Source organism: Saccopteryx leptura, chromosome 1 (assembly GCF_036850995.1).
Source record: "Saccopteryx leptura isolate mSacLep1 chromosome 1, mSacLep1_pri_phased_curated, whole genome shotgun sequence".
NCBI lineage: Eukaryota > Metazoa > Chordata > Mammalia > Chiroptera > Emballonuridae > Saccopteryx > Saccopteryx leptura.
This window is the reverse complement of record NC_089503.1, coordinates 88,030,323-88,045,818: the sequence shown is the minus strand read 5'-3', so window position 1 is coordinate 88,045,818 and position 15,496 is coordinate 88,030,323. Positions and strand designations below refer to the sequence as shown.

The window sequence follows — 15,496 nt, the reverse complement described above, 5'->3', positions numbered from 1 at the left end:
AAAATGTATTATGCTCACTTTGTTAAAGATGGCGCTGCCCACGAGGAGGCCGTCGCCCAGGCGGTGGGCAGGCAGAATCCTTGTAGCCTGGGGTTTGGTTTTGGGATTAAGCCTTTCCCACCCTTTTTGATGTGGGGTGGTACAATCCAGTCATGCCTCAGAGAAGTGACTTTGTATTAGAGACTTCCCTATTTTGTATATTGGATTAAAGGTTTGGATTTCTACACTATAAAATAGGGGCAGAATAAAAGCTTACGCTCTTGGTTCCTGAGATTATCATTAGAGGAGAGAGCAGAGCAGAGAGCAGAGGAAGGCCACATGGAGGAGGCCAGGAGAAGCAGCCAAGATGACGGAGTGTTGAGTGAGAAGCCAGTTTATACAGAGTTTGTGCGGGGAGAAGGAAGGAGATGGGGAACAGAGGTGAATAAGTCTGGTGAGCTAGAAACCTTTGATTCTAGGAAACTTGGATAAGTCAGTAGCTTTGTGAGCACTGAATGTGAGTGGGTTTTGGAGCCCAGTGTCTGTTTTTACTTGCCTGCCGGGTGCAAGCTAGAATTAAAAATAATGGCCCACCAGTTCTTGGCTCCATTGTTTCTTTACCGACTGTCTGAATCCAATGAGAACCTGCATGGGCCAGGCAGCTGTGATGGTGGCCTTGGCCACTGGCTTTACACTCTCCAATTTTCATATCTTTTTTCCTCTAATTTTTAACCTTTCCATATATTTATTTTATTTCCTAAACAATATTCTTCACTTTATCTATTATTATATTTCTAATAAATTAACTGATTAGTTTGCATTAATCAAGGTACTTAGTTGTAAGAATGAGAATCAAACTGACTAATTAAATAGAAAGGGATTGTACTTAAAACATTTGGGTAGCTTATGGAATATATAGAAGGCTAAAGAACAGGTATAGAGACTACAACAACCAAGAAACCCAAATACCTATAAGAACTTTCTCAGTAAAGATGCTGTTTCACCATTGCTAGGCACAGTCACTGTGACTTACACTACCACTGCCACCAACACTAGAGGCTAGAAGCTATCACTAAAACATTTTCCAGTGTGCCCCTGGAGGCTGGAAGTAGCTGCCACCACAATTTCCAGACTCACCACAATGAATCTGTGTGGTACTTGAGTCTTCCTATCACTAGATGCCAATTCCAAGTTTGGAGAAGCCAACTATGCACTAGTTACAAGAAAATGCTCAGTATTTTTAGTTTTAATATTGGAGGCTGATCCAACCTCCTAAGTAGGGACATCAGCAAAGACAGATTCATCACTGATTTTCAGCGAATCCTGATATATAATTGGGCTCTGTTTCAGCTTATAAAGATCCAGACAAAAGAGAGTATGGTGACAACCCAGAGATAATAATGCAGAAAACGTTTTCAGTATTCAATGTATATCTATGAATCACGCACTATGCATAATGCAAGGGGCAAGATATCTACTATTCTGCTCTGTGTAAAGCCCATCAACAGGAGGGTGAATGAAGAAACAATAGAAGTATTTTTAAAACTGAAATGTCTCAGAGTTAGAAGGTACTTTTGAGGTCCAAGCCAGGTCTGCTGAATATTGACACTGGCAGAGCACACACAGCCTCCAGTTTTCAGCCAGTTCCACAACCTTGACCTCAGGTTGAGCTGTTATCTACGCCCTGGGAATTTATCCTGCCTCTAACCCCAGTTCAGCCCTCTGAGGCCACACAGAACAAGTTTAAAAACCCTGCAGGTATTCAAAAGGAGCTATTATGTGACTCCACTTGAATCTTCCCCTTTTAAGTAAGTTTATATTTCTTATATAATGTGTTTTGAGTGCCTCTTATCTTTTGATTCCTCTGTAGAGGTTCTAGGTATGACCATTTTAAAATGTGGACTCTAACACTGGTCACAATGGTTCAAGTGTGTTCTGATCAGAGCTGAGATCAATGATTCATCTGGGTTGACACTTCATCTCCTGTACGATAGGTGTCCGATCCCAGAACGCATACAAGGCAGGAATCTTTTGTCCCATACGGCTGGTCACTCTGCTCCTAGACAATGGTTATTTGGAAGGACATTGTCAATCAAAGAAATCAAGAAACTCTTACTCTTCAGTGTGCCTTACCCAAAAACTTGCTATAGCCCTTGTTTCCATTGGTTAGGAATAAAACTTGTATAATTTTAACTGCAAATATAATGGGAGTGTCAGGTTATTTTTATCTCATTTATCCATTCTACCTGATTTATATTTTTCAAATTCATCTAATTTTTTCCCTCCTGAGTTCAGGATACCATCTTTTTTCTATTGGGTTATTGCTACATCCAGCTACTGGAGTCCTATTGCCTCCAGTAGTAAGAGGCCAGAGTAAGTTCTCTAAAATATAATTAACAATGTTATTCCCTTTCTTAAGACCTTTATGTGGTTCTCCATCCCTCTTATTCTTCTTAACGTGACTTATAAGACCCAACCTGGCAAAAATCTATACCGGGCTTCATCTTCATCCTTTGCCTACCCAGCCTTGTGTCTAATGCTTAAGACATGTTGAACTTTCACAGGTTTGCCTGAGCATGGCCATGTCCTCTTTCACCTTTGGGCCTTTGCACTTGCTATTCCATTTCCCAGAACTCTCTCCCTCTACCATCTTGTCCTTTTCACCCTCTTCTCCTTGGGCTTTAGGACACCAGATAGTTCCCTTCCTCTAGGAAGCCTTCCTGACTCCTCACACCTAGTTTCCCCTCCCATGTTGCTCCCTTAGCACACTGCATGATATTCCTATCATCATAGTTATCAAAAGTCTTTCTCAAGACAGCAGGCCAGGAAGTCCACAATAAATTATCAGAGTTGGTACAATCTACACACCTTGAGTGGACCAAGAAAAGAATTAGTCGGACAATCAGCATATACACTATCTTAACCCTTAGAATTCTCTGGCTTTGAAGACTAGAGAAAAAGAAACAATTCTACTAAGGTTAAGAATAGAACAAAATAAGTATGGTCAAAAACCTAGAAACCTGATAGAAAACAGATGAAGATTAAAAAATAGTGACAATACATAATGTATTTGCCTTGAAAATGGTGATATTTGGCAAATTCCAGAAACTGAATCACCAACCGTGAATGCTGCAATCTGGAGTGGTCTGGCCTTTTTTAGAACCCCATAATCAGTTCTGAGTCTAAACCTAGATGATGTGTGTTGACCTGAGCAGCCAATCAGAAAGAGAGGAAACAAGGTTAGTACATTTTGGAAAGGAAGCATTTAGGTGGAAGGATGAAGAAACGAAGGCATTTACATAGAAGGAGAGTAGATGAAATGAAGAAACATCTCAGTCACCGAAATCCCTGTTAAGGAACGCACTGTATTTGTCCTGAAATAAATCTTTTCATTAACTACTACGGGTCAAAGGTGAGAATCACCCACATCCTGTAGGCACATGCTCAAGAAACAAGAATTGCTTGCTAAGCTGTTCCATATAGAGAAGTGGTGAATTTAAAGTTCTGTTTAAGCAAAGAAATAGAAAGAGGTCAGAAACAGAAAACTCCCAGAAGTGGCAAGAGAAGGAAGAGCTAGAGAAAATAGAATATCAGATGGTTAATCCGCCACCAAAAGTGACTTAAATAAAATATTATTTACTCAAAATTCAAATGTTTGGACCTCTATGTGTCCTTCTTTTCAGGATATTTTAAAAGAAAACTATAGGGTGAGCAAATGTTTGCAGAGGTTTAAACTCATGTCTCCTTAGAGAGGAAAGACTAAAGACCTTTTGAGACCTTCTCAGTCCTGTGATTCTATGACATTTCATGGAATCAAGAGCATGATTAAACCTGAAGAACTATAATAAAAACAAACTTTAGGTGTAATTATAATACCCAAAAGTGCCTGCTTCGTCTCTTTTGTTGCTGCTTCTTGTGTTTTTCACCTAAACAGCTTCAAACTGCAAATTATCATCACTTTAAAGATCCTGAGTTCTCAAAGATAAAAAGTAAATACCTCTGAATTTATAACATGATGCTGGTTCTGAGTCAGAGTTTTGCTGCTGCTATGATGTTTTTGATACATCGAATATTCACTAAACTGCTCCTCTGCAGTTTGTATTAGATCTTATGGGCATGGGGATCGAAGATGAGTGAAATGTGATCTCTGCTTTAAGGAACTCAAATCTAGTTTGTGGGACAGAAATTCAATAAACAATACAAATAAAAAGAGGTGAGTATAAAAATGAAATTATAAGGAAGTACTACCTATTAAGAAATTATTTAAGACATAGAAAAATGCATTCACTGCAAATCTCAAACCTTGTTCTTTATAGTACTATTATGTCCTGTTACCCTTATCAAATCACATCAACCAGGTCACCTTAGTCTTGTGGAGACAAACAACAAAACTATGACAATAGATGATAATGCTAAATAAGAGAAAGAATAAGGCTCTGAACCAAATGTTGTAGTGTAACTCCATAAGGGCTACCAGTCTGGTGGTCAGGGTGTTTAACAGTAAGCCAAAGTATGCTAGTAGTCATATAGGGTTAGAAAAGACCAAATATCCTAGAATGAGTCACTGCAACTATTTCATTCAGATGAAGTCAGGTTAACATGAACATCAATGAGAGGAAAAGAAACCATGAAAGGGTGATCTCTTTCTCAAGCTGCTGTGTGGGGGTAGAGAATAACTTTGTGGGATGATGGTCTTGGAAGCAGCACACACGATTGTTTCAGATCATTTTAGTTTCACCAGCTAAGTCATGTCCAGCACAATCAGCTTGACCATAAGCTGTACCCAAGGTGATCTCAGTGGCAAGAGTACCTGTGGTGGACTTCCAGGTGGAACTGAGGCAGGCATTCTGAGTTGAGATACCAACAGGTGGTTAAAGTTGTCGAAACATACCAGGGAGCTGATTCCAATTGAAAAATCAGACTATTTGAAGCCTCTGCCCCAGCTTACATTGTTTGTAGCAGAACTTATGTCATACCTTTATCTACATAGCCTTCCCTTAGGTCTTAAGGATCCCAAAAAATTTACTGTGGACATTGGATTTGTTGGAACAGCAGTCAGGACTGTGGGAAAGGGCAGTAAGATGCTACAGCACATCAACAGTAGAATGAGCTGTATCCTGCAAGATGGTTGAATCTTCACTGGCACCTTTCAGGCTTTTGACAAGCATGAGAACCTGATTCTCTGTGATTGTGATGAGTTCAGAAAGATGAAGTCAAAGAATGGGAAGCAGTCAGAACATGAAGAAAAGTGGGTTTCAGTCTGGTGTTGTTGCATGTGGGGAGAACTTGGTGTTCATGACTGTGGAGCAACCTCTCCCCAAAGATACTGGCATTGCTTATGTGCTCCTTGCTGGAGCTGCAGGAGGCCCTAGGGTTGGCAGGGCCACTGGCAGAGGTGTGCCAGCTGGTTTTCCAATTCCTGAGGCTCCTGTTGGATTAGCAGGTCATGTCCAAAGGCTAGGGAACCATTCCAGCAGGTAGTGACTGCACAGGGAAGAGGCACCGTAGCAGCTGCTGCAGGTGTGTCCACTGCCAGCATTGCTGTAGCCCCAGCTCAGAACCCACCAGGTCAGGGGTTCCACCTCCAAGCATATGGGTCTTCCACCTGGATGAAGCCACTCATTAGACCACCAATTGGGCTTTTCCCTGCTCAATAGGCATGCCCCATCTAGGAATGAGACACCCCCCACCAGAAATTGGATGTCCACCACCCCCAGGAAAGCATCTACCAAGACCTTAGGATATTATTGAGCCTCAGTCACTTTTTCCTGCAGAGCATCTTATGAAGCTATATAGAGTGTGTGGACTTTCGGTCCCTCTTTGTCACATTAATATTTACTAATAAATGCATAAAGAAATTAAACTGTAAAAATACATAAAGAAACTACATCTCTTCATTCAGAATTAATGGTTTATTCCATACGTAGGTGGGATATAAAAGCGAGACTAAGAGACATTGATAAGAGTGTGGTGGTTACAGGGGGTGTGGGGAGAAGGAGAGGGAAAGGGGGAAGGGGAGGGGCACAAAAAAACTAGATAGAAGGTGACAGAGGACAATCTAACTTTGGGTGATGGGTAGGCAACATAATTGATTGACAAGATAACCTGGGCATGTTTTCTTTGAACATATGTACCCTGATTTATTGATGTCACCCTAGTAAAATTAATAAAAACAAACAAACAAACAAACAAAAAAGAATTAATGGTTAATATCTGAAGGGCATTCTAAAGAAAATAATTAATATTAATAATCTGAAAACACAGCTTAGTTTACTTTCCTAATTAAAACTGTGCATTATAATAAGTGTGACAAAGTTACACAGAAATCATTCCCGGAACCTTTGTTTCTCTTTTCGTTTTCTACGTGTTCTTCTTTAGTAAAAATTACCAGTGGGAGGCAGAGGACTCTGAAGTTTAAATGACACATGCTAGACTTTTAAAATATTCATTGTTTCAAGGGGATAGGAACACTTATTTTATAAATAAAAAAATCAAAACTATGAAATAAGAAATTGCAAAGGCCGCGACACACAAATATATGACAACAGGACGACCAGTTCTGAGGGAAACAAAGCCAACTGCATGACAACATGAAAAATGAAAGTATTAACTGAGATTTCCCTTGAATTCAACCTTAACTGACTGAGTGTGTAGTGTATTTAGCTAAAGTCCAAGTAGTCATGGTTTCTGAAGTGATTGTTAAAGTGAATACTATCTTACAACCAGTAAATCTGTTTTGAGTGATTGCTCTTCTCCTTAAAGTAATAATCATATTAAGGTCAGAAATTTTCTTTTAGAATAGCAGTAAGGGAAATGAGACATGAGAATAAACTCTAGAAACTTCCCACTTGAGCAGATGAAGAAAAATATGACAGATGGATTAAAAAAATACGTAGCACTAGCTGGATAGCCTGATTAGCTAAAGCAGGGGTCGGGAAACTTCATGGCTGAGAGAGCCATGAATGCCACATATTTTAAAATGCAATTCCATGAGAGCCATACAACCACCTGTGTACGTTCGTATTATCAAAAAAAAATTTATTGTTGTCCCAGAGGACAGCTGTGATTGGCTCCAGCCACTTGCAACCATGAACATGAGTGGTAGGAAATGAATGGACTGTAATACATGAGAATGTTTTATATTTTTAATGTTATTTTTTTATTAAAGATTTGTCTGCGAGCCAGATGCAGCCATCAAAAGAGCCACATCTGGCTCACGAGCCATAGGTTCCTGACCCCTGAGATAGAGCATCATCCCAAAGCACAGAGGTTGTCTGTTCAATCCCCGGTCAGGGCACATACAGAACAGATAGATGTTCCTGTCTCTCTTTCACTCTCTCCCTTCCTCTCTTTAAAATCAGTAAAATAAATATTAATTTTAAAAGGCCTGATGACTCAAAAGAAACCAGCACCTGCCTGGGGAGAAGCCAGCAGTACACTGTAAATGCAGACTTGGAGCATAAGGTGATAAGAACATGCCTTTTGCTTCCCTGGGCTCCAGTTTCTCAGGAATGCGCATTTTCAGCAGAGCCAAGATTCTGTTGTTGATACGAAAGTCAATAGAAGAATGTAAATATCAACAGGAAAAATCAAGAAGTTGAAGTCCAAAACACCAGCAGGGTCAAAATCTGTCAATATTTATCCCTCATCTCCACCAGATAGAGCCCTGACCCCCTATGGGATGCAGGGAACATACCTGTCTTCTTCCGCCTTAAGGCTTGCCACTCCGCTAGCCCTTTAGGCCCGTGATAGTAAACCTTTTTATAAAAACCGCCCACTTTTGCAGTGCTGGTCAACCTGGTCCCTCCCGCCCACTATTGGGCTTTCCAGCTTTCATGGTGGGTGGTAGCGGAAAAACCACATGGCCTCACGATTGGCCCACCATGAAAGCTGGACAGCCCACTAGTGGGCGGGAGGGACCAGGTTGACCAGCACTGCAAAAGTGGGCGGTTTTTATAAAATGGTTCGCCATCACAGCTTTAGGCTTTAGGAGCATTGGGTCGTCATGGTTTTGCTTAGCCAGGCCATCTCATACTGTCCCACTTCCTACAGTGCTACCTTTCTTTCTTTTGCCCAGTTCACTGCTATCCATCCCATCACGCTCAGGGAACCTTCCCTGATCTCTCCAATAACCCCATAACAATGGCATCTTATATCCACCCTTGACTCCTGTTATAATTGTCTTTTATATGATTGCTGTAAAGGACAGAGCTGAGTCTTGTTGATTACGATATCACAATATCACTAGTGCCAGGCATGTGGCTGTTTATTCAGTGGATGAGTAACCAGGATATTTGTAAACTTTAATTTAATTATTTAAGAATAATCAGCTATTTAACTTTAATTATTAAAGAATAATCAGCTATTCTTTCAACTTCTACTGGCAAAAACTTCCTAAGCAATGTTTAGAGAATGTGGGGCTAACCAGGGAGAGAAAAAAAGAAATCCACAGTGAGCTCAATGTTCTCAGAGAATGCTTTGTAATTGTGGAGTGGTTGGGTGGGGGTAGGGGAGATAAATTTAGGATATGTTTAAAAGATTGAGAAGGAGAAAAGTATGAAAGAAGAAAATCAGAGAGTACTCTTATAACCATTCATTAAGCTGTACACGTTTGCTTAGTAGTTCTAAGCATATTTGAAGAGGTTCAAGTCAAAAGGAAGTGATATTGAGAGGCTTTGCAGATAAATTGTAGCTTATGATTATAATAATTACCATGTATGGTATAAAATTAAAATTCTATGATATACATGCACATAATATATAATGCTATATGATAATAAACATTATCCAGGACTTTTCTTCCTTCTAAGAAGACATGGCCTAGAAGAAGTTTTATTCAAAATACATATTTAGAAGGATAGCTTCCCAGTAGACCAGTATGGCTACTCTAAACACACAATACAGTAAATACTCACTACATAAAGCCTATGGGGAGAGTCAAACAAAGATTCCAGGACACCATTGGATATATCTTAAAAGAAAAATCTTGGGCCTGACCTATGGTAGTGCAGTGGATAAAGCGTCGACCTGGAAATGCTGAGGTTGCTGGTTCAAAACCCTGGGCTTGCCTGATCAAGGCACATATGGGAGTTGATGCTTCCAGCTCCTCCCCCCTTCTCTCTCTCTGTCTCTCCTCTCTCTCTCTCTCTCTCTCTCTCTCTCTCTCTCTCTCTCTGTCTCTCCCTCTCCTCTCTAAAATCAATCAATAAAAAAATTTTAGAAAAAGAAAAATCTTGGTTAAAGATAAAAATTTAGGTTTTATCAACATATATGTGGATCTTGAACAACAGTAACTGATGTTACTGAAAGTGAATACACAGAAGGTGAGAATACATAGAAGAGAATACTCAAATAAAATGGTTAAAGATAAACCCTGAAGAGCACCAACATTTAAAGATCTGGATAAAGAAGAAGGAGAAGACTAAGGAGCACAGGGAACGGGGGTAATGTGGGGTAATATGGCTAAAATTTTGGGATGAGGCCACATTCACTGAGCATGGTAATGGTAGATCTCTGTATAAAGCGTAGCCATAATTTTCTTGAATTTTTTGTGATCTCACTTGATAAAATTTTTTAGATACTTATAAACTCAGAGAACAAAATAAATTCATTATCTAATCTTCCCAATTTGGAATAACTTCTTCCAGGTACATTTAAAATTAGATCACAGTTCTGACCAGTGTCATTTTTTTTATGGGAATTTTAGAAGTCATACATAGTCTCCTTCTCCAATCAGGGCTAGACCAAAACTAAACTAATATTTAGGCTGAAAATTTGGCACCCTTTAAATCTATACTCTTTGAATATTCCTTCAATATTTGTTTAAAGAAAACCAGAAAAAATGTTTTCTATAAATGAAGACCATATTTTTTATGTATAAAATGAGATTCATTGCAATACTATACTTAATCACAAATTTTGACTTATTTGGGCTCATCTTTTATTTCAGTTTCCCCTACATAATTAAGCAAAGCTAGAGTTTTCATGGATATGGCTTTTACAGATTGTTTATAATCTTTTTTTTAAAAAAAATTTCTGGCTTGAGTGTTGCCAAAATAGTTCCTATTTTTCTAGAGTGTTTATTCTTCTCCTTGGTTGATAAAACAATACATTTACAATGAACTTTCCCACTCTTTCACTAACTTCTCAGAGCACCTGGGAAGTAGAGCTTATTGTGTGAGTCTGAGTCCTATTTTCCAGCAGAGGAAAGTGATCCTGAATTATTTAGATGACCATTTTTAAATGCTTATTTTTTTTTCAAATATTTAATTTTGAAGTGGTTTTAAACTTACAGAGAAGTTACAAGAATAATAAAAAGGACTGTCACATGAAGACCTCATTCAGGTTTTGCCAATTGTAGCAGTAATGTCCTTTAAAGTTCCTGGGGAGCACCTGTTTGTCATGTCCCCCTAATTTTCTTCAGTCTGGAACATCTCCTCAGTCTTCCTTCACTTTCATGACCTTAAAGCTTTTTTACAGTTATAGGTGATCATGTGATGGCATGTCTTTCAATTTGGGTTTGTCTGACATAGTGTCATAAATAGGCTCTGGCTATGTATGTTTTTGGCCAGAATATTACAGAAACTTTGTTCTTTTCTTTGCAACCTATTGGGTGGCACATTATGCTTATTTAGTCCATTATACATGGTGGTAACTTTTTTCCTTGGTAATAATACATATTTTGTGGGATGATATTTTGCAACTATGTAAAAAACCCCTTCTTCACCTCATTTTTCATCCACTAGTTTTAGCATCCTTTGGTGTTTCTTGCCTTAATCAATTATCACAAAAATGGTTTCCAAATGATTAGTTTCTAAGGCCATTATTCTTTTTGCATTTATTTATTAGTTGGAATTCTACTAGAAGGAAGAGGTTTTTCTTCTCCTCATTGTTTATTTGTTTGTTTATATCAGTATAGACCCATGTGTGCCCATTTTATTCAGAGGACTACAACCCATTACTATCATTTTGTATTTGATGCTTAGAGTGTCCCACACTAGGCCAAAGGAGGCTCCAACAGCTGGCTTCTGTCCTTTTGTCACGCCTCCATCATTACATGAGCACTTCCTTACTACCTGGCACCACAACATATTCCAAATACATCTTTTCATTTCCTTCCCCCAGCTCTACAAATTGCCATTTCCAAGGAGCCTGGTTCTTTTTAGTGGTAAGAGTTCTGGAAACCAATATCAGGGTGCAAGGTATGCCTGTTGGGTCCCGTTCCCAGACTCTTTCACCCTTTCAGTGGACACTGACAGGAAATACGTATGTGTGCAAACACACATTTGGCTCCATTTTTATTTCTGTGAGTATGAGTTTACACCAATTCCCCCATTCCCATTCTCTCAAGCTACAGCATAGCTTTCCTCTTGTCCAAATGTGTACCTCTCTTTTCTGATGGTGGAAGCCTTGCTCTAGATCTCTTAGTCTCTATGTAGCCAATCTTGATGCTGCCAGACCATTGCCCTCACTGCCCCTCACACCTATGTTCCGACCCTGGCTAGGTCTGCATTCCCCAAGTTACCATCCCCATTTGGGCCTGTTTAATGGCTTTTTGAGAAGGAAGTGAGGGAAGGAGAGAGGATGAGAGAGGGCAAGGAGGAGGGAAGAAAGAGAGAAAACTCTAGAGAAAAAAATGGAGACTTGGAAAGAAACTGCTGGGCACAACTTCCAGAAATTGCTGATTCATACACTGAAATAGGTCTGTAATTTAGTGACTTGACTCACTAAAACGATTAGGCAAGTGGAATGCGATCTAATGAGACTTCTGACATCCTACCCTTACATGGGCAGCTGTAAACATAGTTACCGTCCAACCTCAAAAGCTCACATTGGTGATCATTGCATTATAGGCCTGAGATTTTTTACAAGAATAAACAAAATGCTAACTACATGGACACTGTGCTTGCCTTTCACAGGTCATGATCTAAGATAAACATAGCTGTTAGCCCTCAGGCCGGCACCTCCTACACCCCGCCCTTCTGTGACCCCCTCACCTCCGTCCCCTCCAATCTATGCAGTCTTTCAGGGTAGTCTTTGGGTAAATGCAAACCCAATCATGTCATTCCTGAGGAAGAAATCCTCCAGTGGTTTCCCATCACAAACCATTAATATCTAGACGCCTTAGCCTGGCACACACGGCTCCCATGACGTTGCTAGTCCACCCCTCTCCGGGCACTTTAAATAAACGCAGCAAGCCCTCAATAGCCCTGGTTGCTACCGTGGCTGCTCCAGACTTGTTGCGTGCCATCCTGCTCACCTTCTGCCTTCTTTGTTATGCCAACGGTATCCCAGCTCTGTGTCCTGGAACCTCATTTCAGTCCTGCCCCTTGGATTTGCAGCTTGTGTTAGAACTTTCTTCTCTTCTGGCTTTCACTGTTGACCACAGCTCACCCAACGAATGACTCCTGGCCTCTGCCTTCCTGTTTCAGTCATCGGAACTGTGGGTGAGAGCTGTCCTCCAACAAACATGTCTCTGCACATCTTCTCTGCCCCAGAACCTGGTGCTGCCCCCAAATCACCTAGTGCAGAAGAATACCTTCCATTTCCTATAGATGCCCTTTGACATTCTCCCACCCCAGAATCTCCTTGGCTTAGAATTCCTCCTTCCAATTTCCCTGCACCATCCCTCCTTCTCACCTCACCCATCTTGCTGGTGAACTCCAACTCCTTCGGCAATCAATCCTCCACAAAAGCCCCACCCTGTGGAAAGCCCACCCTTCTTCCCACTCTCGTTCTCGACACTCCAGGCAGAAACAGACTTTCCCTCTTCTTCTGCCCTCATTGGGACCTTTAAATACCGTAATTATTCCACTAATTGCACTGTAAGGTATTCTTAGTTTACATTCACTGGAGACTCTAAGACCCTGCTAGGTAGAAACAGGTTTTTATTTACCTTTTGTACATGGAACACTAAGCCCAGCACAGGCGTATAGAATAAATGCAAGAGATTCATACTGAGTAATTAGATCAAACATGGGCAAACATGTAAGTAAAACAGGCCACTGAACTTAAAGGATACATTGATATGGTCTTTCAAAATCTCACTATTTTTTTTAAATGTACGTTATCATTAAAGGAAAAAATGTAAGCATAGTTAGGTACCGGTATAAGGTCTTACCACCTTCTCACTACTGCCTTCAGTTCTCTCGGTTTCCTTCCAGCTTTCTTGCCTATAGGTACATACTTTTCCTTCTCAGACATAGAACCAAATTTATCTAATTTTGTATATTTTTTGGTTTAAATTGTCCTTTTAATATTTTATGCATTGCTATTTCATTTCTCATGATTAAATTATATAAAGTGAGGTATCATCCAGGATACATGGTAAGTCTATTCTCCCCCATCCCTCCTCTCCTTTTCCCTCCTCTCCTCTCCTCTTTTCCCCTCTCCTCTCTCCTCTCCTCTCCTCTCCTCTCCTCTCCTCTCCTCTCCTCTCCTCTCCTCTCCTCTCCTCTCCTCTCTTCTCTTCTCATCTCTTCCCCTCTCCTCTCTTCTTCCCTCCCTTCTCTCCTCTCATTTTTCCTGTGCTTGGTGAAGATAACAAGTCAGCTGAATAAGAGCTTATCAGTCCCTCTCTGAGCTTCTAATTCTTATTTTCTGTATGAGATAAAGAGATCATCTCTGATTTCAAAAACACTGTTTCTTTCTTCCATTTATATTCCATCTGATTCTAGCATATTTGTTTATCTAGAAATCCAGGATATCACTTAATGTTATTCTCTAGTCTTAAAGTGTCTAATCTTTTAAATAATAATTCCATTACAAAATAAAATATGATATGACTTACAAGTTAAATAAATGACCGTTTTTTTTTAAAGTCAGGCATTCAAAGTGGGACATATTCACTAGAGAATTTTGAAAGAAAGACAGGTAAGGGTGGGTGTGGGCTAGAAGGCCAGCCAGTGGTTGACGGCTAGAAGCCCGCCTCACTGGGAGCTGTTCTTCCAGATTGTGAGTAAATTCCTTGAAAATCCAGATATGTAATCACTTATAAAAGCTAAATTCTCTAGAGATTGAAATGTAGAAAGCAGAATAACAACTGTATCATTAGCAATAAGAAATCACATCAGTCTAACTCAGGGGTCCCCAAACTACGGCCTGTGGGTCACATGCGGCCCCCTGAGGCCATCTATCCGGCCCCCGCTGCACTTCCGGAAGGGGCACCTCTTTCATTGGTGGTCAGTGAGAGGAGCCTAGTTCCTATTGAAATACTGGTCAGTTAGTTGATTTAAATTTACTTGGTCTTTATTTTAAATATTGTATTTGTTCCCGTTTTGTTTTTGTTTGTTTTTTTTACTTTAAAATAAGATATGTGCAGTGTGCATAGGGATTTATTCATAGTTTTTTTTTAATAGTCTGGCACTCCAACGGTCTGAGGGACAGTGAACTGGCCCCCTGTGTAAAAAGTTTGGGGACCCCTGGTCTAACTGATGCAAACAGTCTATCTGGCTCATCTTCATTGTAGGAGAACTCGCAGGGTGCTAGAGAGCTGCTTGGCAGGTGAAGTCAGCCAAGTGGTCCGTTGCCTGCCAGCCAACCAGAGGTCCAGTGTCTTGGCATAGGCACCAATGTAGGGTGTGTTTCCTGTAACTGGGATAGTTTAGGAAGTTTCACAGATTGAGATGGACATTTTCTGGGCGTGTTTTTAGTTTGTTCTGTTGCTGCCCTGCACCAGTTTCCTCTCAATGGAAATGTCTCCCAGAGAGGAAACTGATAGTCTCTGTGGAAAGTAGCCTGCCTCCTAGTATGGAGGACAAGATTGGAGGTTCTTCTGCTTCGTACCTCTGGAAATCCAGGTGAGAACACATGACCGCGACCCAAGCAACAGACTCTCCCACTGAAGACTCTGATTTGGGAGGGAGCAAAATAAAGACAATTAGAAACAAGAGCCTAGTCGCAATGGCCTCAACTGACCAGCTGCAATATTATCTAATGGTAAGAGGCCAGGGCTTCAGCATAGGTTACTCCTTGGCTTTGGTTTCTACTGCCTTTGGTCCTGCTGCTTTTCCCAACCTTCCTGGCAATTCTCTGAGCTCTCTTTAAATTAAAGTAAAGGAGGAAAAAGGTAGGAAGGGAGGGAGGAAAGGAGGGAGGGAGGGAGGGAGAGAGTAAAAAGGAAGGAAGGAAGGAAAGAAGGAAGGGAGGGAGGGAGGGAGGGAGGGTGGGAGGGAAGGAAGGAAGGAAGGAAGGAAGGAAGGAAGGAAGGAAGGAAGGAAGGAAGGAAGGAAGGAAGGAAATGTGTTTTCTTTTAAATTAGCCAGAATTGGATTTCATAGCTTGAACCTTAAGAACACTGACTGGTAACACATCTAGAAAGTGGTCAAGTCAGTATTTGATTCTAGGTCTATCTAGATACAAAGCTGTGCCCTTTGTTAGTAAGACAACTAGGCGGTCAATTATTTATTCAACAATTATGCATCAATTCCTCACATGCATGGCAGTTGCCATCTCAGAAACCAACGTTAAAGATTTACTGGAACTGCTATAGTATTTAATTCAGTTAGGATCTATCAAG

The 15,496-nt window shown here is 40.4% G+C and overlaps 1 pseudogene; it reads left to right on the top strand.

The window, feature by feature from the left end:
• The first annotated feature begins 5,060 nt into the window (after positions 1-5,060).
• Positions 5,061-5,719, top strand: LOC136388939 (small nuclear ribonucleoprotein-associated protein N pseudogene; annotated as a pseudogene).
• The last annotated feature ends 9,777 nt before the right edge of the window (positions 5,720-15,496 follow it).